We start from the raw sequence: 25076 nt of genomic DNA, 5'->3' as shown, positions 1-25076 counted from the left end.
TGTGTATATTCTGTTTGTTCTATGTTTACTTTGATTTGCCTGATACTTGAAGAATGGCGTTAGGCCGAGTGGTAACTGGTAGTTCTCGTTGCGCCTGGGTCGGCACAGGTGGAGATGCTTATGTGAATGTCTTGTCTCAGACCTGCTGTCGCTGATGTGTTTCCTGCTCCTAGCAGTAAGTCTGTAATGGCAAAGGTGTCTGTGTTTGCTAGTGGCTTGTCTGAGTGCTTTAGGTTTCACAGATCTTTTCCAGGTGAATGCCAGCAGCTGTGGCTTGTATGCAGCTGACGGCAAATGCAGGTGTGCTCTGTTGGGGATGGCAAAGAAGCTTTTCGTGTTGTGTGTTTAATTGGACAGGTGCCAATAGTTCTGTTGATGAGTTGGCCTTCTGAGTGTCCTGAGACAGGAGATGGGGTTGTGAGGTGGCTCTCACCTCCTCAGCCGAGCAGTGTGGGATGTGGCAGGTGGGTACCATGTGCTCTGGGCAAGCAGCATGGCATCACCCAGTCAGTCGCACTGACTGTCATCGGAGAAGCTTGTCATCTTGTTGATGCAGTCTTGTGTCCCTGGCTGCTGGAGCTCTTGGCCCCAGGAAGCCTTGGGTCAGAGACAAATGCTCCAGGTCTTCTGGCTCCTGGGTTGGGAGGATCTTTTTGTCAGCATATGCCACCAGCCCTACGAGCAAGTCTGGCACTCGGAGCGCTGGGCTTGGTACACCTCTGGGTACTCTGTTATCTGGCCTCATATCTTCCCTTCTAGAGGCAGACTCAGAAATCCTGTCCCTCTTAAAACTGGGGCATGTCCTGCTCCATTGAGAAAACTCTGCCATGGATGTTGCTTAGCGTGAGCAGATGTTCTCTGTTGGTTTGTCTTGTTCTAATGACTTATCATCATGACTGTGTGCATTAAGTATTCAAGGGTAAAATCCTGTTGTTATTTATTCAATGGTCCCATTTCCCAATGTTATTTTTTATTGTCAATTGCTTATCTAGCAACGTATTGACAGATGCAACTGACTCTTGACTGATCCAGAGCCGAGCACATCTCTGCCCTGGAGTCTCTGCTGTCAGTCCCACCGTTGGAATTGTTGGCCCTGCTTCCACGTGGCAGTGCTGGTCAGAAGGCTTTCTGTGCAGTACAGGTGCAGGACAGTCTAGTATAGCTCTCTAGAGGGCTTGCGAAGATGGGAAATGGCAAAGTTAAGGTTGGATACAACTCCTTTACTCTCTGTGCTCTGGTCATTTGTACTGTTTAGTTGCCATCAGTACCAAGTTAAGGCAATTGGAGTGCCAACATGTGTTCAGGGGGCCTTTGGGAAAGCTTTGACGTGTTTCTTTATAATCCTAAGGGCAAGTATGTGCTTTCTCAAAGAAATGGAAGCAAAGATTCTGAGATGACCCCTTGGCTTCTGCAAGTGATACCTTGCATGTGCCCCAGTGATAGCTGTGCTTCCATCCAGCTCGCTGCACATGTGTGTGCTTGGCTTTCCTATGTATGCAGTGTCATTTTTTCAGGCCTTAGATCCCTTGTGAGGTGGAAGCAAACTGGCATTTCAACACCGCAGTACAGCACAGACTCCAGAGCAGGACCGTTCTCATTTTCTTTCTAATTCTCAAGTGCTGAAAATGCTTGGGCATCTTCACAGGCTCCCCGTTTCACAGGTTTGTCTGGAGAAGTGGTGTCTGCCCCATCCCTGGAGGTGTTTAGGGCCAGGTTGGGTAGGGCTTGAAGCAGCCTGAAACAGTAGCAGGTGTCCCTGCCCATGACAAGGGGGGTGGAACTGAATGGGCTTTAAGGACCCTTCCTGCCCAAACCATTCTATGATTTTATGATTGCTTTGCAGGGTGTAGATGCAGGTGGTTGCATGTCACTAGGACAGTTCCAAAATGTTTTCTGGTCCTTTCACCTGAGCGTGTTCCTTTCTCCAGACAGGGCTGTTGAAGGGGCAGCAGCTGTGTGCCTCCCCAGTCCCTGTCCCTTTGCTGGCATGAATAAGTGGCTGTTCACTTTATTTGGGAAGGGCACTGGAAAGTACCAGTGTTTTGAGGGGAGCGAAAGGCCTAATGTTTTCCATTTTCTGTCTCCTCCTTCTCTGTTCCCTATTGTGAAGGAGAAAATCCTCCAGATCAGAAATTTTCCAGGCGCTTCCCTGCAGAGAATTTTGATTCAACCTGCAGTGCCCAGATGCCAGCTCATATTTATCAGGTGCACCAGCCACTCCCTGGATGAAATGTGGGGCTGCTGGTGCATAGTAAATCTGAGAGGAAAGAATGGAAGTCACATTGGAAATGGAAATCCTGGGCATTTGCTAAGACTGTTTTTTTGTCTCCTGCCCTCACAGGCAGAAGGTTGTGGACTTGGATTTGGGGTGCTCTTGAAGTGTCACCAGAAAAGCTGTCAAATGTTTGCATGCAGAAATGGAGGCTTGGAAGATGCCTTTAATTGTGATTCCACTCTGCACAACACAGATTTTCATGCTTTGAGTTCAGGTTTGTTTGTATCAGGGACAGACATTGACACCACAGCTTCTATCGGGGCATGAATATTTCAACAACTGAAACGATGCCTGCCTGCTCCAGAAAAGAACTGCTTACATCCTCGTTTGATCTTTTTAGTGAGCCTAGCCAGCTCAGGTTGGCATCCTGGTTATTTATTTCCTACAGATATGGTTTCTGTTAGCTGTGCTTTGTGGCTGTCCTCTGTTCATCCCAGAGGGTCTGGGAACTCAAGTTGGGAAGAGTTGAGATTTTCATCAAGAAAAATTACTAAAGTAGCCAGAATTTGCTCTCTGGTTTGTTTCTTTTTTGAGGAGGCACTTTACACTTCGTAGGATGCATGGACCAGAAAGAAGTGGGCTAATATTTGGAAATATCTGGAATGGCAGTCTCTGGGAACAATTGTCTTGTTTCCTTTCTGCCCCACATCCTACTCCTCATGCTCTCATTCTCTCTGCACTAGTTCTTGCACTAGGAATGCAGAATCTTCCTGTAGTTGCATTAATGAATAACATTAAGCACTTCAGAAGGAATAAGCTGAGAGTGGAGCCTTATTCTTTTCTGCAGTATATTGGCAGTTCACACATAAAGCTCATGTCCCAGACCCTTCTTTTTGAAAGCTATAGCGATACTGAAACACTGGAACTCCTGGTACCATTGTGTCTTTCTGAAGTAAAGTGTTTCCAGAGCCTCTAACTGGGGGACCCTTCCTACATCCAATATCCATTATGCAGTCAGTGAGAGCTTTTGAGCAACTTGCTCTTCAGGGCATGCCCTGTCTTCTGTGGTCTCTAGAGCACTCTGGGCACTTAGAGTGAATACCAGGCTTCTTCATGTGAGTAAGGAAAGGCAATAAGAATCTGAGTGTGAGGTAGTTTTCCAGTTCTAAGTCCTTGGTGTGGTAAGGTCTCCTTTTACTTAGTGAGCAGCAGCATGTGGATGAAGTTTCTACACCCATAGATGATGTTAGAGGTCAGATACCTGATTCTTGAGTGTTTTTGAGCTATATTTCATGTGTTTGCATTGCTGATCACAGCAGAATGGCTGAGCCTGGCATCATGGGTACAGATGAACGTGTGTGATTCTCTGTTTGAAGAATTCATTTATTGCAGTGGTTATTCTGAGAATAATTGCTTGTGTACCAGAACAGAGATTATACATTGAGAGTCATAGCTATGTTTGTACCCCAGGAAGCAGCCTGGTAAACATAATCACAAAGTCAACCCACAGTAGGACTTACTTTTTGGGCAAGGAGAGGAAAACATTGTGCTCTTACGTATTCCAAAAGAGCCTCTAAAGCATAGATTCTCATTAGATTGATGGCTTTTGCTGGCAGGATGATGAGGCAAAAGACTGCTCTGTACTGCAGTGTCAGTGAGACACTGTGTTGTGATCCCTGGAGCTGGTTGTGTTGGACCACCGGCCTCTGTGCCGCAGAAAGGGCGGCTTGGGGTGGCCCAGATTCCCTCCCAGCGTGCTCGCTTGCATTTTGAATGTTAGAGCTGGAAGGCAGTGAGCAGTAGGTGCACGCTTCAAGCACTTTTCTGCAATCTGAGGATCTTGAAGACTATTTGCTGTTGAAAGCTGTTTTAAAGATTTACAATAAATGGCTAGAAATCAGACCTGGAGAAAAAGCAGAGATGTGTTAAGGCAGGATCTGGCTGCTCCAGGGGGCTGGGTGCCAGTCTGACTCGTGTCAGACACACTGGAAGCACAAAGATGAAGTCAAGTGTCTAAGGTCATCAGTAGGGGGCTGGCAGAGCAATGGAAGATACCAGTTAGAAGCAAAGGTGACCGAATTTTTGTGTCCTGAACTCGGTGTAGGGAACAGTAATGTTGGTGTGGCCGGAGGCCTTGTAAACCTAGGCCCAGAGATGCCTAAATTATAGTATTTGGGTCCATAGCAACTAATGAGGACAATTTATGGTGCACTATTTTTTCATTTTATATCTGTATGGGTAGGGAGGCCCTGGCCCAGGTACCCCAGAGAAGTCATGGCTGCCCCATCCCTGGAGGTGTTCAGGACCAGGTTGGATGAGACTGTGAGCACCTTGATCCAGTGAAAGATGCTCCTGCCCATGGCAGGGGATGATCTTTAAGATCCCTTCAGACCCAAACCTGTCTATGATTCATGTGTCCTTCTTCAAAGCAGACCTGCGGTGCTTCTGTGCATCAGCACGAGGAAGAGGAGATCCCTGGCACCCTAAGGCTGGAAAGCTCCTTTGAACCAGACACATTGAGGGAGGGACGTGTTGGATGAAGATTTGCTCTGTGTGGCGTGTTAGGTGTTAAATGTTTCTGATACAAGGAGCTTGTGAAGGCATTCTCGTGCATAGCAGAAATGCTCTGGTTTGTGACTGTTTTGAGAAAAAAAATAAGGCCCTGCAGCCCCTGCCCAGCCACAACTGCAGGGTGGGTGTTGTAAGGTGGCCATGTAACATGGCCCGGTTTATAATGGGAGATGGACAGACTCTGTGTGGACTGGGTATTTAAAGGCTTTTTAGGTGCTTCTCATTGCATTTGCACATGTGTTTGGGAGGGTTATCCTTGTGTGTGTGTATATCATATGCAGACGTATTTTGAGTTGCTGTGTGTGTTGTCTGAATTTAGATAAGGAGTGATTGGAGATTTTCCTCCAGGAAATGTTGTTTTTGCAAACACAGGCCCTTGACTGTGATTTTGGGGTAGGAAGGAGTGGGAATGAGGGGGAGGTTCACTGAGGGTTTCTTCTTTTCTTGTAGCATTTTGGGAAAACTCCAGCCAAGGCCCACATACAGTCAAATGAATCAGCCTCCCTTTTCGCCACAAGTAATTGGCAGCTCTAGCTGCAATGCAGTTTTGATGTATGGCTAATACACTTTTTCTTGGTTAATTGAGAAGAAACGCTGCAGTGGACGCATGATGTTGAGGTGGCCTTGTATGGAGTCTTTGAGCATGTAGGGAAATATGGTAGGCTGCTTCTTGAGAGGTTGGAATTTGCTGTGGATTTTATTCCATATGGTAGTCTGAAGGCTATTCTTGCTGTTTATCTGCTATAGAAAATACATTTCCTGTTGCGTACACGTGTGGAGGGCACTGTAAGCTGGCACGTGGCACTGTTGCTCGATGCAGGCTTTCCTTGGAGGAGTCTCTTCTTAGAACAACTTCAACAGAATATTCATGTCCTTAGATGAAGTGACTGTTCCCGTGCTGACAAATAAAGTACTCTGGCCTTCTCATATTCCTGCAACAAAATGAAATTCACTTGTTTTCTAAAGCATCTGCTGCCAATTCAGACTCAGAGCTTTCTGTGTCTGCTGTAGGGTTTCCACTGAGGTTGGAAAACTTACCAGACAAGCTCAGCATTCACCACTGGAAATAGCTGGAGTAACTGGAGGGCTTTCTTGTCCTGGAAACAGGACATGTAGCAGTTGCCCTTGGCACGCTAAAACTTGCCAAATGGTTTCATTTTCTGTTGGAAGCCTAGTTTTATGTGGAAGGACTATATTACTTTCAGAACTGTTGGTAAATATTGGCTTTAATACGTAGACTCCACTTTAGCAGAATAACAGCAGGGAGGGAGGAATGTGGAGCAGTGAAGAGTGCTGTACTGGTGCAGTAACATCAGTGTGCTTCTACAGTGTTTTAAATATTAAATCCCATACCTGTTATTTTCATATCATTTGAAAATTCATTAGAAAGAAGTCCCTAGGAGGAACCTGTAGTCATAAACATGATTAACTCAGCCTTGGAATTTTCGTCATGGCCAAGGTTTCACTAAATGCTTTCTAACCTGAAAACAAGCCTGGCCTCGAGTTATTTTTTCATGGGTTTGCTTCATATACAGGCAGCATGTGGCCTTCCTCCCTCCCACCAGTTGTTCTGTGAGGAAGAAAACGCTCGTAAAGTGTTTACAAACGTAAAGTCTTTGCAGGGGACAAATAAAATGATTGGCTTTGTAGCATTTTGCACCTGAAGTGAAACACAGAAGTAGCTGGTTTTGCTTTGTAGGGAGAGGAGGGAACTGTTGAATGTTTGAAGATGCAAACACCTAGAAAGCAGAATCGCATCTCCTTTCCATGCATATTTAGCTGAACGTCACTCCTGCTGCTTGGTTCAATGTGTTATGTGTATCTGGAGAGAGATTATATCCAGGCCACTTGGGCTGAATTTTGCTCTTTCTCTCTCCAGTTCACTGGACAAGTGTTTTACGTTTTCTTCAGCATAACTTTAAATGGATATTGTTTTACCTTGTTCTGGGAAGGAGCTGGTATTTCTACAACTCATGCTGTCATGTAAGTAACCTTTTTCTTTTCTGAACAAGGTCATTACATCATGATGCAGTAATCCTCTGCCTGTGGGATAAACCATCCTCTGTCTGTGTCTCTGTCTACTGCTCTTATCTGTGTTTGTTCTTTTGTAAAGTGTGCATGGGGAGAGGAGAGATGAGGGGAGAGCAAAAGTTTTGATTCTGGCCTGTTAAACTATGTTTAGAGAGAATAATACATGGGTTGTGAGATGCAAAATGCTGTTGTCTTACAGAGCTATTGCTTTGATACTTTATCCACAAAGAGAAGCTCCAGAGTCTCAAGTCAGAAGAGCCTGGGGATGAAATTACACCTTTGCCAGGCTCTGACAGGTTAAACTTTACAGAAATGCAGGTAGCAAATTATCCACAGACTGAATTGCAAAGGAGGGCTTTAAAATGGGCTTTACAAACCTGCTGGGGAGATTGCGTGCATAAAAATAGTTCTTGTATCCCTCTTTTTGTTTGTAGAGTTAAAAGTAATCTACAAAGGAAGGACAATGTAGTTATCTTGGTTCCAGCCCAGAGGAACCTGAGGGATGGAGCAGTGTCACTGTAGGTGGAATGGGTCAGCGTGGGAACCAGCAGCAGGATCCAGCTATCTTGCTGCCTGGCCATTAGACTAAGTTGCTTCCCTGCTGATTGTAGTTTCTGGTTTGTCTTGGATGTGTCCCTGTGCTTTTTCCCCTGGTCAGTTTTCACCACAGTATGTCATTCATGGCCAGCCTGGGGAGTGCCTGATGAAGTATAGTTCATAACTATTTTTGATGCATTTATAAAGGGATTAGGTGACGTCGTTGCCTGGACAGCAGGGACTGTACTTGGTGACCTAGGTCTCTCCCAGTCCTGTGTTCCTATGTAACCTGAGGTGATGCCATCTAAGCTGCATCAAGGTGCCAGTGATGTAATTTCAAACTGTCTGGCCCGAGCGCCAGTGACGTCAGGGAGGCTGCACGTGTGTAAGGCAGCAATGGATTTGTTCCTGTCTCTTTTACCCAAATAATAAGTAGAAGATAGGCAGGGTTTGATTCAAACCAGTTAACTGAGAAGAGAAAGTACAGCAGATATATTAGTGGTTGTTCCATCTTTCACCTGCTCTGACAGAAAATAGCCCCTATTTTACTGTGCAGCTTCAAGGTCTGTTGCAGATTAAGACAAATAACTAAGTTGAGTCATGAGATTTTAGTGTCTCAACAAACTGCTTAGAGACATCAGGCCCTCGCTGTGGGTGGATGTTGAAGTGCTATCAAAGGAACGCATCTAGAATCACCTGAAGACTGCGCTGTTATCATCATGCCATACTTTATAGCTGCTCAGAGCATTGCAGTGACAGAGCACGGCTCCTCCAAGCTGGAATCGACAGACTCCCATAGCTGTCAGCAGGCCGGGGCGATGATGGACACCTTGCAGGCCATGCTGGCATGGGTACGGTTCTGCTCCCGCGTGCCTTTACCGCTGTCAAAACAGACACATGCATCAAGTTGTTGGAGTGCAAGCAGAGGAGCTCAGATTGGGCTGTCCCTATTCGTGGAGGCTTCCGTGGTTGAACGGTCCCTACTCCAGTCAAAAGGGGCACCAGTAACAGCTACTGTATCCTCATGATAATACTTCTATGCTTTGTACTTGTCCCCAATTTACTATATCCAAAAATCCCAAGAGTCCTCTCATATGGACTACATTGCTGACACCATCTTCATCCATGTTTCAGCTGTGCTGCCTGTGTTGAGAACAGGCTCTATGTAGTTTGTTTTGCTGTCAAGAGTGTTTTAATGGAAGAGGGGAGATTTTTAAATTGGATTAATTCATTATGCTCTTTTATCGTTGCCTGTTACTGGAAAAAATCTAGCAAATGAGTTTGTACTACTTCGTTTGCATTGTTGGTTTGCTTCTGTTTAATTCTGGCAGAATCTTTGGGCCCAGATTCCAAGGGGATGACTGTGCTGTAGGAAAAACATGGTCACAGCAGAACTTCCCAGCCATTAGTTGTGATAGGCTAAATTTCAGAGCAGCATTGATTTTTATTTCTTTGTGTAACTTGTGATTTGCTGGGTTATGGCTGACAGCAGCTTTTTCCTGTCCTTAAGGGGTCATTCTGCATACATGCATGTGTTTGAAAATTGCAGAATCACATCTTAAAAAGAAAGTCCTCTAAACATGCTTAGCTGAGTGTAATATCTTTCACTTTGCACTGAGTTTTAAAGCTGTGTGTCATGAAAACAACTTCCAGTGCTTTGATGTGGGTTCATAATTTTCTCATTGATGCTATTAATAATGCATGCCCACTTGCTCCATGGTGGGTGTCAGTGCTCGCTAGCAGCAGCCGTCTGTGAGAAAGAAGCTGCTTCCTGGCATGGAGTAAAATTTAGGCCAGCTGTGGATGCTGGAACCACATCTTGGTGACTGTCCCTTCTCTGTGCTTTGCCTGAGACTCTGCACTGAGCATAATTTCTGCTACCCGGGATCCCACAGCCTGTGGAGCTACATCTCCGCATTAATGCCTGTGCCTCACACTCTGAAGGTAGAAGGCAAGGCCTGAATTGTTACCACATTGGACTTGTGCCACTGTCATTTCAGAAAGCTGGTGTCTCTCAACTCAAGGGACTCACACATTTAAATCTGTTTAAGTGTGAAGTAGTTACTGACAAATGATGCTCTTGTTCAGTTTGGGCACTAGTTGAAACTTGGTGTCCCCCCTGCACCCATTCAGCAAGGGGTGTTTATAAGTTTAGTGAAACAAGTGAAAATGCTAATACAGCTCTGGCCTGATAGTTTGGGGGAGACAATTTTCCAGTATTTTTTTCCTGTGGTGTTGGGAAAATCTTATCACTCTGCCCTTTAGCTTGAATTCCTGGAAATAAACAGGTGCTGGGAGGGAGAACAAAGAAAGTCCAGGCAGCATTCCAGGTGAGTCCTACATATAGAGGATGCGTGTTTCGCCACACATCTTGCAGTCAAGCTTCTGGGATCTGTATGGACTTTCAAACCTGTGTCGGAGCTCAGTGGTGAGACTACTTCCAGCAAAAAAAGAATGTCAGTTCTGTTCTCTTAGTCTGCATTACCTGTCTCACTAGGGGTTTCATCACGTACCAGCTATATGCCAGTCCTTGTGAAAAATAATGGCCTTTGGCAAAATCCTGCCTCCAGTTATGTAGTCTGACCTCAAGTTTTCATTTAATTTACAAAAATGAGGTTTATAAAATAGCTGTGTTTAATAACTACATCAGTTCTCATCTTGATGTGATACCTAAGTAGCATTTGCAATAGGAACATGGTCTCAAGATTTCTGCTGTTTTCCAGCACACGTTCATCCTTTCTGTAGCTCCCTTTCAAAGCTCCTTCCCTCTCACGAGATTTCCTTTCTCAAACAGAGTTCTTGGGACAGACATTTTGCAGGCCAGTCACTCAGAAAAGGGCTTCTACCCTGGAGGTGCTTCCAGCAGCCTTTAGAAGAATGGGAACTTGTTTCTTTGAGGGGAAACAAACCTTCTGCAAAGACTTAAGAAGTGATTCATCTCCATTTACACAGACTGCAGCATCAGCTTGGCAGGCTGGGATCGTGGCTTGCACTTGATATAATGCCCCTGAATGAGAATCAGAGCAAGGCACTCCTGCAGCTTGCAGCAGCCAAAGTTATATTAGTGCTGGTAATAATTTCTGGAAGAGTGTAATGATCTACCTGGCTAATCATGACTGTGTTCTGTCAGTAGCACTGGATGCTCGCCTTCTGTTAAAGGCCCCAGCTTTCAGCTGTTGTGAAACTTGGCTGAACTGGGAATGGTACAAGCCCAGAAAATGGGCACGGAATTTGCCTTGGTGGCCAGTCACATACTGGCCACATGTAAATGTTGTGTGGGAACAGAGGACAGATGAAATTAGAACGGGGTTTATGCTTTTCTTCCTCAAACTTCTCTCTTACAGAAATCAGTGGTACCAGTCAAAGCTGAAAGAGCAGAGAAACTTCCCTCTTCAGCTCACCCGCCGTCAGAGATTTGTATTATCTGATATAAATCCTGTATCAGAATTAAAGGAATACAGTCCTTCAGCAGCTGCCAATTTTTCCCTTGCAAATACTAGAAGTGCTGTTTAAATCTGGTCATCTCTGGGGAGAGGTCAGGACCTGAATGGGCTGTAAATCCACCAGTAGCCGTCTGAGTATTATAGGCGGGTTCTTGGTATTCATAGAATGGTTTGGGTTGGAAAGGACCTCAAAGCCCATCCAGGTCCAAGCCCCCTGCCATGGACAGGGGCACCTCCCACTGGATCAGGTTGCTTGAAGTCTTAACCAGCCTGGGCTTGAACACCTCTAGCCGTGGGGCATCCAGGACTTCTCTGGGCAACTTGGGCCAGGGCCTCACCACCCTCACAGCAAAACATTTCTCCCTAAGATCTCATCTCAATCTGCCCTCTTTCCATTTAAGCTGTTCTCCCTCATCCTGTCCCTGCACTCCCCGATCAAGAGCCCCACCCCAACTTTCTCATAGCCCTCTCCTTCTTGTACCCTCCTCTCCTCAGAGCCTTCTCTTCTCCAGGCTGAACAACTACAACTCTCTCAGCCTGTCCTTGTATGGGAGGTGCTCCAGTCCTTTGATCATCTCCATGGCCTCCTCTGCACTCTCTTCAGCCGATCCATGTCCTCCCTGTGCTGAGGACTCCAGAACTGAATGCAGGGTTCCATGTGGGGTCTCACCAGAGCAGAGCAGAGGAGCAAAATCCCCTCCCTCACCCTGCTGGTCCCACCTCTTTGGATGCAGCCCAGGACAGGTTTGGCTTTTTGGGCTGCAGGCACACAGCGCCAGCTCACATTGAGCTTCTTATTCATGAGCACCCCAAGTCTTTCTCGTACGGACTACTCTCAATCCACGAATCACATCTGGGACTAACCCAACCCAGGTGCAGGTCCTTGCACTTGTCCTTGTTGAATCTCATGAGGTTCACGCAGGCCCACTTCTCTAACCTGTCAGGGTCCCTCTGGATGGCATCCCTTCTCTCCAGCATCTTGACTGCCCCACACAGCTTGGTGTCACTGGCAAACCTGCTGAGGATGCTCTCAATCTCACTATTTTTGTGTGTGTCAGAGATGTTAAACAGCACCTGTCCCCATACCCCTGTGGAATGCCACTCGTCACCGGTCTCCGCTTGGACATTGAGACATTGACCACAGCTCTCTTGAACTCTCTTCCATCCCATTCTTTGAAAGCTTATGAAATTTTGGTCATGGTTGGAAAGAAACTTGTTCAAGGAGTTCAAGGAATAAAAGCAGGAATGGGCGTAGATTCAGGTGGAGGCATTGCATGAGGCATGAGGAGTGAACGGTCTGTGCAGTGAGGTCTGGTAGTATTTTCTGGTCAGGCTGGCATTTCTTTCTGTATGAAGATGAAGACAGCTTTGTTTTGCCAAAGAGAACGTAGAGGTTCTCTCTTTCATTGGTAGATGCTGGCTATTCTCTCCTTCACAAAAACCTTGATGGCAGAAGGAATTCTTCATGGCAAAAAGTGCTTATACCAAGTAAAACAATGAGAGGTGATGGCATGAAATACAGTTAAGCATTTCTAGGAGAAGCACAAAATGGATTCTGTTTTCAATGCATGCATTAATGCCACATCTTAGGTTTTCCTTGATAGCATTTCTAAGCAGCAGGCCCTTATCCGTTCTCCACCAGTATTAGTTGCAGCTTTATGACATGTAATTATGTTGGTTCTTTATCACTCAACTTGCCAAGTTGTTTATCTCTTGAAAGGGAGGATGAAGAGGAAAATTTATTGCCTCTGTCTCTTGGTGTTCTGCAGCACAAATGCATGTTTTGCCAAAGCCTTGTGGAAGTTGCATTATCTGAAACAAGTGATTGCACACCTAGAAATGGAGGTGCTGCATGCTGACTGCATCGATAATCTAGCTGAGTCCTTCTAATACCATGTTACCCTGTATCCGCAGAGTTTGGTAAGAAGGAGATTAGTGAGATAGCTGGATGATAAACAGTAATTTCTGATGTGTGTACGTACAACACTCACATGCACATAAATTGGATTTTTGACAGCTGTTGCCTGCAAGTTTTCAAAGCAGGTTTTTTATTGAGGAGGGTTTAGGTAAAGAGTAGAGGTGAGTAATTCCTTGGGCACCAGGACAACTGCAGTGTTCTCTTGCAGGGCATAAGGTGGCACTGCAGCAGGAGTCCTTCTCCCCTCTAGCTTCTCCATTGAAGTGGGTGTGGGCCAGCCACTCTCCAAGGCACTTGCTCCTGAGTGGTGGCTGCATCCTGCGCTCATGTGCCCACTGGAAAAGAGAACATGTGTGCATTATTAAAAACTACAAGCACAGCTTTGGTATAGAGTAGATGCTTCTTTGGTGTTTTGACTTATAAAGAAATGAAGATAATCCATCCTGTCAGTCTGGGAGGAGGAAGTTATGGGCTTGTCAGGAAAGTGGCAGCAGCTTAACTGATTCGCTTATAAATCACCTGCTTTGAGTGGTGTGGACACCCACTGTAAACATGCTTGTGCAAATTGCAGCCTTTGCTTCTGTCTGTTTTGTGCTTCTAAGTTGTCAATTTAATACTGGCAGCTGAAAGAGTTAGGCTTGTGTTAGTTGTGTTGGCATTAAAGTTTAGATTTAATAAATTGTTTTCTAAGGAGAGTCTGGCCAGTATCGTCTGTGTTGTCAGTTTGGGTGAAGAAGTTGAAGGGAAGGCTGGTGAGTTCCAATAGCTGCAATTCCTGGTGGTCCTCTCCCCCTGTCTGGTGGGAGTTACCATCCTTGGAGCCAAGTAGCAAGAATATGCTTCAGCTTTTGTCATGGTTGAGTTGGACAGTTAGCCCAAATCCCTTCAGTGACACTTCAGGCCAAGTCACCAGGTGCTGCATGCAACTGCATAGACACTTCATCCTCTTCTGCCAGCTTTTCTGGGTGAACAGTAGCTTTTGAGAGAGAAGCTTCTTCAAATGGGGCAGAGTGATGTCACACAGCTACATTTACATGCAAAGAGTAAGTGGCCTTGTGCCCTCCATCTCCAGAGTTCTTCTAAAAGTTTCTAGGCCAGGTTCATTGCTTGCTTGTTGTAACTCACGCGCTGTGCTTGGAAGAACTGATTCAAGCTGAGTCCAGCGTGGCAGATTCATTGGAAGGACAAATGCAAGTTGCCTGTGGCATGCGTGTCAGAGAGCCTCGATAACAGCAGGAAATGACAGCAGTACCTTCCACCCTTTCCAAGCACTCTCCAGCCATTAATAATCTCCACAGGATCCCTGGGAGATGGAAAGCAGGCTGACTGTTTGTTGGAGGGAGGTTGAGTGGAGATTCTAGTATTCTTGGACTCAGCCCATGATACGCTGATCACTGTATGTACACAGCACCCCTTACAGATAAGTGGAACCTGAACTTTTTCCCTGTTGTAGGGCCAGGTAGGAAATGGTTTTCTCTTCTGTGTCCGGTTCTGGGCTCCACAGCTCAAGAAAGGCAAGGAACAACGGGAGAGAGTCCAACAGAGGGCCATGAAGATGATGAGGGGACTGGAGCATCTCTCATAAGGAAAGGCGAAATGACCTGGGGTATGTTCAGCCTGGAGAAACAAGACTGAGAGGGAATCTCATAAATGCTGATCAAAACCTAAAGGGCAGGGGTCAGAAGGATGGGGCCAAACTCTTAACTGGTGCCCAGCAACAGAGCAAGGGGCACTGGGCACAAACTGAAACACAGGAAGTTCCACTTGAACGTGAGGGAAAATGTCCTTCCTGTGTGGGTGATGGAGCACTGGGACAGGCTGCCCAGGGAGGGTGTGGAGTCTCCTCTGGAGATAGTCAAACCTCCCTGGATGCCCTCCTGTGCACCCTGCTGGAGGTGACCCTGCTTTAGGGTGTTTGGACTGGATGAGCTCCCCAGGTCCCTTCCAACCCCCACCATTCTGTGATTCTTTGTCTCCCTGGCACTAAGACCTTTTAAAGCTTTTCAGAAAAGAGTGGGAGTAGAAGAAATGCTATTAAGAAGTTTTCATAAAGGACTGGAAAAACTGTTCCTGGGGAATCTGGATCCCCTGCTGGGATACCTGACAGGCTGGTGTCTGCATTGAAACTGGGTTTCCCACTCCTGTTGATGCTCCCTATTCAGCAGTTCCTTCAGCTGCTCTCCTAGGGAACAGAACTGCTGTTCTCTCTCTGCTTCATCCAGACACATGTCTGTCTGATGAAGCCTTCCAGAATAGTAGCATATTCCCCTGAAAAGATTTTCTTTCAAGCCACTGACATGTAACTTGCTGAAAAATTCATGACCAGCTCTAGTCAAAGACCTTGGCTCTCCCAGGAGCATGGCCTTTGCCTGTCAGATTGTGATGTGCCTGCAGGGAGGCAGAATCCTCCAGGATCAGTCCTAGGTGACCAGGGATTTGTTACAGCATAATTGTAGCTACTGAGAAATGAGGGGATTGAGGTACATTGTAATTATGCAATTGGCTGGAGTCCCTGTGATAAGTCAGTTACAGAGCAGAAGAAAACATCAGATTCCTGGTACTTCCTCTTGTGCTCAGGGAGACAGGATGGGCAAAGCCCTTCTGGTTTTTGGTTTTGGTTCAGATATTGAAGCGTGTATTTTTAAAAGACCTTAGCTTCCCTTGAGAACAGCAGAACTTACGGGGATGTCAATAGCAGAATTAATCCATTTTTTGAAATAAGTCATCCGCTAAGGGATGGAGCTGAAGGGGATCAGAGGCTGCAAACACACGGAGGGGATGTGGTCAGCGCATCTAGCAGCAGAGTATTCAGTAAGCGATACGATGACGTAGACTTGACCCTAGAGCTACAGGCAAGTGTTTGAGCATCAAATTATCAAGGTAAACATAGAGGGTATGCACCTTTAGGAGGGCAAGACATCTGTGTGGCAGATAAGATCAGTGCTGCAAACCACCTGATGGCTCAGGGGTAGAGGGATGATAATGCTGATTTTCTGTAGCTCTTTATGTGTATGGCCTGTTTGGGATGGTGATTAACAAACAAGTTCAACAGTACACGAGGGCAAAAGATGATTTTGCTGTCATTGTCTTCCGCTGGCAGTGACTGCTCTTCTGGAATACAGGAGATGTTTTCTGGGCTGTGAAAGGACATTGCTGGGTCACGATGAACTTCTCACCCACCAGCACCCCAAATCCTTCTCCTGTGGGCTACTCTCAATCCACTCATCACCCAGCATGCATCCTGAATCCACGTCTGGGATTGCCCCAACCCAGGGGCAGGTCCGTGCACTTGTCCTTGTTGGATCTCATGAGGTTCACACAGTTCCACTTCTCCAACCTGTCAGGGTCCCTCTGGATGGCATCCTTTGCCTCCAGTGTGTCAGCTGCGTCACAGAGCTTGGTGCCATCAGCAAACTTGCTGAGGGTGCCCTCAATCCCACTGTTCATGTCAGTGACAAAGATTTGTTGTATTAGATGCTGTGTGTACAGGGGGCAGAACCTGTACATCTGGTTCTATTTCTTGGCTGGACAGCTTCCAGCTGCTGGTGGCGAGTGCTACGTAGTAAGAGGAGGAGTTTGGGCTCTTGGAGTGTCTGTGAGGGACAGGTGGTGGCATGTTTGTTAATTTATCTCATTTTTACATCCATAGATTTATTAGGGCAATGTGGAGTGGTAATTTAATCTCTGTGTATTGATTTCCTGATTTGTGAGCTCTTTGCAGACTGGTGCCTGTGTTCTGGTCAGCTCAGGTAAGCTCCGTTCAGCTTATGATGGAGAGGGTGAGCTGTGTCTGCTGCGGGTAGTGCGGTGTGCAGTCTGCAGTGTCTGGCCTCGGTGCTTTTTCATTTAGGCTGAAAATGTTGGCAATGGAAAGCCCAGGATTCTGGCCCTGGCTCTGCAGATGAGCGTGTGATTTGTCTGAGAAGAGTTCAGTGATCCCTCTAGAAGTGCTCTGAGATTATTTGAGTTAGGGATGGATGTTACTGAAATGTAACCTACATGGTGTTGAGGGGTTTTGTTAATTGTAGCTGGTAAAACTCAGGCTTTGTAAGCCTCACATGAATGACTCTAAAGATGCACAAAATGTTATCATTCTGTAAAAATATTTTCTAGATAGTGGAACAAAAATATTTTACGACACAGAAAGTAATACAGGAACAAGATCTGCTGCATTTATTTAGGAGCTGTTGCAGGCTGAACTGAATCTGAAGATAATGCAGTAATAATAAATAAACCATGATGTGATGGCCCACGTTTTCCAGTGGAGGCTCACTCAAGTGTGCACACCATTGTGTGTCAGCCTGTATTACGCTCGTGGGTCCCAGGATGAAATGGAGAAGCTTTGCCCACTGGTACAGCAGGACTTTGTTGCGCCTGGCGTGCACAGAAAATGATGCAGGGCAGCCCATTCTGAGCTTTGCCTTCACACTTTCTTTCTCAGCAAAGTTTGTGCATTTGCTAGCTGGTGCCTTGGCATTTGGCCTCTGAGTGGCAGGCAGCCTGGTTTTCGGCATGCTGAGCCTTGGAGATGCCTTTGACTTCAGTGGGAGCAGGGAAAACTTAGTGCTTTGCAGGACTGGGCCAAGGGTGTCTGAGTCAGAGAAAGGGCAAGTGGCCAGAGTGTTTTCCTCACAAAGGCAAGGAAGCTGAATTAATTTACTTCTTAAAGGAGCGTTTAGTTCCTCAGATTGGGAGGGCCCATGGAAACCTGATACAGCGTTACTGGAGTCTCTTTGGTGACTTCAGTGGGAATTGAATAAGACTCTAAATGTGTTAAAGTCTTTGCACTTTTAGCTGTAATGATGATGCTGATAAGCAGAATTGAATTAAAGATAATAGAGGAGAGGGCTGTCTTTGCTGTACTGTTATCTGGTTTCTCTTCACAGAAATGTCTGCATCTAGATGACTTCAGGTTTGTTTTGTTTCCCGATGGTATCATACTCTCTTTAATAAATAATTTGTGTTTCTTTGTGACAATTTTCTTTACTTCTGAAGAGATGAGATCCAGTTTCGTATCCCTTCTGGCTTTGAGGTGTGTAGTTGCAAACAGCTTCTACCGTCTCTTCTTAACATTTCCTCCTGTTTACAGTTGTGCTTGCACCTTGGGAAAGGTTTGCTTATTGCAAGGTAAATATTTTCTCTTCTCTGGTACACAAAGGTTTTATTGCCTTGTTTTGTTTCTGATGGCAAATAAGAGCTGTTTGAGCTGCAAGGAATGATTAATTTTGTCAAAGAACTTTCATCTCTTAAAAGATAGAGTTCTTAAAAGGGTGGTTTTGTTTGGTATTCCTGTCTGCAGCACTCTGAAATCACTTGGAGTCTCCCATTAGCGTTAGGTAATAATTTGGTGTGTTCACCTGCTGTCTTCTCTTTCAGAGACGTGCACATTGCATTTGGTAAAGTTTCCCTTTCTTCATGTGTTTTTTTGCCGACTGGGAAGCGCTGTAGCGCTGATGCTCTCTGAGGAACATGGGCAATAATTGCCCCTCAGAGGTACTCCATGGGGTTGTTTCCGTGGTCCTTTCTCTTGGCTTCTGACCCAGGCGGTGCTGGTGACTAGTAAGGTGTGGATGGAAATGAAACATTCCAGGGAGCGTAGCTGGTGGTTTCCTTTCAGTGTGAGCAAATGTGCTTTATGACCTGTCAGGCATCGGTGGGTAAATGGGGTGGGTCACTTTCCGTACTTGCTGTTCTTGGGTTTGCCTCTGAGGAATCTTGGTGTTGCCCTGAGCTGCCGCGTAGGATGTTGGTACCCCAGGACTGGGCAGGGGAAAGCTGGTGTCTGCCTAAGGCTCCGCGTTAGGGAGGAGCTGACAAATCATGCTGGTCGCAGAGCAACTTCTTGTAAACCAGCTGCTTTGAGTTGCTCAGGAGATAAGGACTGATCTAAGTCTGCAGCTCGCTAGCAGGTAGCTGGGTCTGTGCTACCTGTTCCCAGCTCCTGGCCCTGACTGCCTCCAGCCTTGCCCCACTTAGTTGAGACAGCAGGCTGTGAGCAGCCCTTCCAGCTGGGGTGGGACCAGTCATCTGACCATGCTCCCTCAGGTGACCACCTTCCGCTGTTGGGGACCCTTTAGCCCTAGGATGGAGGTCCTTGGTCCCTTGGCACTGCATGTCACCACAGCATGTGCTGATGGCCTTGGATTTTCCCAGACGTCAGAGTGGTGGTGCAGGGTCTGCAGACCTTCTTCAGCTCAGTACGCAGCAAGGTGCTCATCACAACTTCTGCTCTAAGAATTTCTTTAAAGGTCTTGGGGCCAGGAATTAACCTTGCTAGGAATGGTCTCATTCAATGATGATTCTTAGATCCCAGAACCACAGAATGGTGTGGGGTTGGAAGGGACCTGGGGAGCTCATCCAGTCTGACCCCTGTGCTAAAGCAGGGTCACCTCCAGCAGGGTGTACCCGAGGGCGTCCAGGGAGGTTTGAATATCTCCAAAGAAGGAGACTCCGCACCCTCCCTGGGGCCTGTCTCAGTGCTCCGTTGCCCACACAGGAAAGAAGTTTTCCCTCATGCTCCATTTTGTGCCTGTTGCTCCTTGCCCTGTTGCTGGGCACCAGTTAAGCGTGTGGTCCCATCCTTCCGACCTGTGCCCTTTAGATCTTGATCAGCATTGATGAGATCCCCTCTTAGTCTTCTCTTCTCAAGGCTGAACAGAGCCAGGTACCTCAGCCTTTCCTTGTAAGAGAGATGATCCCATCCCCTAATCGTCTTTGTTGCACTCCGCTGGACTCTCTCCAGTTGTGGCTTGTCTAGGTCGCAGTTAGTCTTTGCGACCTGTTATTTAGCGTGGCTTTTAATTGGTTTACTATGTTCTGTGGGTTTTTTTTTTTCCTGTTTTAGTTTCTTAATCAAAGCCTCTTGTCTTCTAAGGCCTTGTAGGGGCATAGGTCTCTATGAAAATGATTACTATTTCTTTATCAAATATGTTTATTGTTTCATGTTTGCATTTTCCTGCTGCTGAGCAGTGGATGGTTCTGTCTTTCTGCTTCTGTCAAGCTAAACTGATATTGCCTTGGTTTTGTGAGGTTTTCTATCAACAGCGTGTATTTGCCTGCTGACCACAGAACATTTTTTCATTCTACGTTTTCAGTGTTTGGTGGCATTTCTCCAGTCCAAGCTTGCCTCTTATCGTTGCAGCTGGCTCTACAATCCAGCCGGACTCAAATCAGTCTTTGATTTACTGGCACAGCAGCAAACTTAGCTGTAGAATGGCTAGCAGCTTCTTTTGCAGGGCCTGACTATTGAGAGTCTGTTCATCTGCTGAGGTGTCCTGCAGAGATCCTTCTTTTCTCAGAAACATCCTCGGTCGCTGCATTCACTTGTGCTATTTGTGTTCTGGAGGAACTGCAGCATAAAGGTGTTCTGTTTCCTCTATCTGTTTACCCCATTGCTCTCAGCTGAGCACTTTCTTTTTGCCTATTTCTCTGTGCTGTGCTCTGGACCACAAAGCCTGTATTTTCAGGCACTCTGTCTCTCCATGCTTGCTGGGTTCCTTAACTGCGTTCTTACTCAGTGCAGTTGCTCCTACTCTTTGGACCTGTCCCTCTGTTCCACGCTCGCTGGATGGTTCAAATGACTGTGCTGTTTCAAGGTGTTTCTCTAGAGCTACGTCAGGAGCTCTGCGTGTCCTGGGCTGTTATCTGTGTCACTAGGGAACCTCTAGGATCTCTAGAGTTACACATAGACACCGTGACGCACAACTCTGTAATTGAAACAGTTATTTTCTCTGCTTTATGATTTTCCTTATACAATAGTGCCTTTAGACAGGTTTATTTTGTCTGAGAGCAGACAATATCTCAGCTGTTCCGGGGGGTTTTTTAGACACTGACCCTTGCAACAGTGTCTTGCTCATTTCTCATAGTTTTCTGCCACTTAGTAAAACCATTTCATCTTCACTTATCTTGTCTTTTCCTCCTCAGGATGAGTCAGTGTACAGGCTCTATTGTTGCTTCTATTGACTTTTTTTTCTCTAGCAATCCAGCATTTCCGGAGGTTTGATATTTCCCGCCTGGTACTTAACTGGTTTTTTTGGATCCTAGGAGGTATTTTGTGGGCCTTTTTCTCCTCTTCACTTGCTATCCATGTTGTTGACACTATTGCATGTACTGTGTGCTGGCTAACAAAGTGATGGCTGTCAGGTTTCTGAAACTAAACTGACTCTCTGTTACATTCTTTAAAGTCTGATAGATTTGGTTAAAGAGGAGCAACCTCCCATCTACATTAACAGCAAGGGAGAGAGCAGAGTTCCTTACAGAGCAAGGACAGACACGATGAAAGCGATTAACTTGTCTGAGGTCTCTTGTGCAGTCTGTCACGTGTCCCATGCTGCCACCCTCAGTGCAAGGAAGCAGAAGAGGCAGAGCCCTGCTCCCGTCCCCTGGTGAGGACCATCTCCAGGCACTGGTTTGTACCAGGGCAGAGCTGGGGTTACTCTGAGGCTGGCGGTGTGCTGCCAGCTCACTTATATCCCACCATCTTCACACAGCTTCCACTGTTCCTCCTGGGATGGGATATGAGAAGGAATATGCCTACAACACTTGGGGACTGGCATATTTTGTGGCCAGGTACCCCTTTGAGGTGGGGGTTGCTGCTGGCTGAGCCGAGGAGCAGCAGTTTGCTGCTGTCTCTGTACACAGGGAAATGCTCTTTACAGTTTGAAAAGTCATCCGGGGTTGGTCAGTAGCAGCAGTGGGGCAAGAGGCCTGTTGAAAGCTGCCAGGAGGGAATTGCGGAGCTCTGCACCTCTACACAAAGCAATCATGGAGAGATATCAGTTTCTCTCTGCTTTCCAAGCTGGCTGGTCACAAGCCGTCTCTGCCTCGGTGCGGTGTCTGTGTATTGGTGCATTTGCTCAGGTGCAGTACAGTGTCAGTGCACCTGGATGCTCGCTGGCATCTCTGTGCCCTCGCCCAGGCTCTCCACGCTGTGTGCTCACCTACGGATGTAACAACTGGAGGATAGAGACAGGTAGAGGAGCTGTTAAGATTTTGTTGGATATCTTCTGTCCTTGGTTACTGTTTCTGTTGTCCACCCCAGTTCTCAGCCTGCTTTGCTTCTTATGGAATGTATTCCAATGCGGCTGTCATTCTCTGCCTTATAAAATCCTTAATTAATATACTTCAGGTTTCTTGTAAAGCCTGAAGTTGTAAATAGAAAGTAGAGGATGTCAAGCAGTAGTAGTCTTCTGGCACCAGCAGGCTAAATGTTGCTGAGCTGTTTTAAGAACAAGTTCCTTTGTGAAGCTTTTATGCCATAAATGTGATGTATGCCTGGCACAAGGAATCTATTTTGGGTCCTGTTGTTGTCCTCTTTCCTCTTCCCTTGCTTTTTTGTTTGTTTACTTGTTTCTGTGCTTTTTGACAGTTCCTTATTTTTGGTGCTTCTTTGACCTGATATGAGATTGCGATAGCGTCAACTGCTGCTCCGGGCACCTGTACTTTTGTAGGGATTTGCGTTAGGACCTTGGAGTGCTTTAGAAACCCCAGCTGAGCTGTGGAGACCCTTCCTTTTTTAAGGAGAAAGTGCAGGCAACTCCACACATTCTGGACAGATACCTTCAGAGATGGAGCTACCCTAATATGTTGGGAAAAGACATGACTTGGATCTTGTCTGCTGGTACAAAAATATTTGAGTTGTTTTGTATCAATGACTTGCAAATGTGCTCCCAGGTTCTTCAGACAAGGCACCTGTGGTTGTATGGAGAAACTAAGCGGTTTCTCCTAGTGAAAATTGGCAGGAAACAGGAATGAAATCCAGAAGTGTGAGATACCTACCAGTTACTCCAACTAGTATTTGTAGTGTGGACCAGCATGGTCCCTACTGGCTCAGGTATTCCCCCTTACTGGAGCTGGGATGTTCTTATTGCTGGATGCCCCCACCTTTTGCAGGGTGTTTCATCCCGGGTTAAGCCCAATGTTCTTGGCCATGGTGGCTGCAGATTTTACAGAGGAGGCTATGGGCAAGTGCAGGGGAATTGCGAATAGTTCCCTGACCTTTTTATATTTTCCATTTAAGTTGTAAGAGGATGGTGAACTGTTTTCCCATTGTAATGTGGAGTCGGGCAAGGAGGAATAGTGGAGCACTACTCTGGAGCAGAGATTAGCTTGGTTTTTTTGAGCAATGAGACGTTAATTGCAGAATCCCTGTTTTAGCTGTTTAAAAATACCAGACCATGGTGGTAGCTGAGAAAACAACAGATTTAGCATGTGGCTGTTGTTTTGCTTTCTGCAAATAGGTGTCACTTCTCCCCTGACCTGTTTAAGAATAGCATTTGTATGTTTGCTTTCCTCGTCTTCCCATCCTGCTGCTCTGAAGCCGGGGTCGAGCTGGCAACTAGGAGTAAATAAGTGCACAGAGTGACTGCTCTGTTTCACCCCTCTGACTGCACCAGATCCAATACCCCCAAGGTAGATATGCTATTACACACAATAAGATCACTAACATAGCAGGTGAATATTAGATATATGAAGCTAGTCAGCTGTAAATAAAAGGCCTGGCAAAGAATAAAAGGCAAAATGTTGTCCCTGAGGAAGTAAATGGGGATATGAATGCCTTCCTGCCTTAGTGCCCTAAGGAGATTATGCAGAATCTGGAACCCATCCGCCTCCTGGGTGCAAGGCGTGTGACAGCCTTCGCCCTTTCCTTACCTGGAAGCAAGAACTGCGTCCTTCCAAACATACCATGATTTTGATAGGAATGGTTGGACTCGATGATCCGGTGGGTCTCTTCCAACCTGGTTATTCTATGATTCTATGATTCTGTGTTTTGGGAAGATCAGTACAGCAGACCTTCTCATGTGGTGGTCTCGGTCTCCACTTGTGGCATTTGGAGGTTTGAAATACTTCCCATGCTCTCCTGATTGGAGGTCTTTGTCTTCAGCCCAAGTAGCAGAGCTGGAGACATCCAGAGGACTCCTTGCTCTTGATTTTTCCTTCTTGGAGTAGGGTTCACCTCCCAACTCTGCCTACCCATCCTGAGTTGAGTCTTTTAAATGTCAGATTCATCTTTCTCCTCTGTCACAGGAGTTTAGGGTTTACTACAGCAAGTTTCTCAGCACGCAGACTAAGGATTGCAAAGGCAAAATGAGCTAAAAGGTGACTGGAAGGTGCTAGAAAATGAGAGACCTCTGTAACTTTTGATTACTGGCATTGTATTGCTGCTTCCTCATCTCTTCCACAGTTGCTGGCTTGGCTTGCATATCTCTGGTAAGGGAGCATTGTATCTTTTTCTGCAGAAAGGGAGACACGTGATATTGTAAATCACTTGCATTGAGGCAATACCGTGGCATGAGTTTCCTGGGAGATGTCTCTCTCGGGTACAGGTGAAGCCCATGTGGTAGCCTGGTACCTTATTAGTCTGGTGTCGGTTCACAGAGCCTCACTGTGGCCAAAGGGCTCCTGCCAGTCAGTTGAGTTGGAGTCTGTGACCGGTCTGTTCTAGTTGTTGTTTAGAGAGCATTGGAGTCACTTTCAGGGTGCAAGAAGGAAAGGGCTGGTGGCTCTTCCCAAGGCAGCCAGGTGGGTGGAAGCTCTCCTCTCGCTTTCTCTGGGTGGCAGAGGTATCCTAGTGACCCAGCTAGCTTTTCTGCATCATCAGGGTGTGATGTGTCCATGCTTTTGTCAGATGAAGTCAAGTTGCTTCTCCTATCAAAAATAGTTACCTGTAAGTGTGTTTCTTAATGATAATATCCATAGAACATCAGTGTTCTAAAATAGCAACAATGAAGAGGCTGCTGGGCATAGGGTCCCCGCTGGGGCTTTCCTGCAACCAGGTGGTGAACCTGCCCTTGCTCCCTGTACTCCCCCTGTCCGCCTTCCATTTGCTTGTTTCTGTTCTGTGAGTGTTGGGTGGTTTGCAGCCACTTTGCAGGCCATCTTCTAATATTCGAATCTGCCAGGGGCTCACTTAAGGCAACCCTTAGGAGTTTCCTTTTATTGCTGTGCTGTTAGGAGGTTTAATTACTGACCGCCTGGACAAAGCTGCTTGGCTGCCCCACACCCTCTGCATGCGCACTGCTTCCCCTCCCAGGTCGTGCAGTCATCCCAAAGCTCACGTGGTTTAGCGAGTGGCCAGGATCCCGGTATGAGTGCAACTTGAAAGGATTGCTTTTGTTTTGATGTGATTAAAAGACACCCACAAAGAAAATATGTTGGGCTGAGGGTGTGTTCTAGGGCTCAGCCTCATCCCAGCGGGGTGGAGAAAGGACTCTTAACTCTCTCCAGTTTTTCTTCATGGTGTCTTGCAGCTACTCTGGAGCCTCAGCATCTTTGTTCGTGTTGTCTCATGCATTAAGTGCTGGTTAAGTACAACCCTTAAACATACACCTAACTTTAAACATCACTGGCTTTAGTGATGCAA

General features: G+C 46.4%; 1 protein-coding gene across 2 annotated transcripts in view; it reads left to right on the top strand.

Moving 5' to 3' along the window:
- Positions 1 to 6665: 6665 nt before the first annotated feature.
- PAK3 (p21 (RAC1) activated kinase 3) overlaps positions 6666 to 25076 on the top strand; it is a 61963-nt gene continuing 43552 nt past the window's right edge. For both annotated transcript variants that reach the window (XM_069867858.1, XM_069867857.1), the window contains exon 1: positions 6666 to 6769. The gene's annotated coding sequence lies outside the window, so the exon portion shown is untranslated. The remainder of the gene's footprint in view (positions 6770 to 25076) is intronic.

This window comes from Phaenicophaeus curvirostris, chromosome 13 (assembly GCF_032191515.1).
Source record: "Phaenicophaeus curvirostris isolate KB17595 chromosome 13, BPBGC_Pcur_1.0, whole genome shotgun sequence".
In the NCBI taxonomy this organism is placed as follows: domain Eukaryota; kingdom Metazoa; phylum Chordata; class Aves; order Cuculiformes; family Cuculidae; genus Phaenicophaeus; species Phaenicophaeus curvirostris.
Note: the sequence above shows the minus strand (reverse complement) of the source record. Positions and strands in the feature narration are given on the sequence as shown.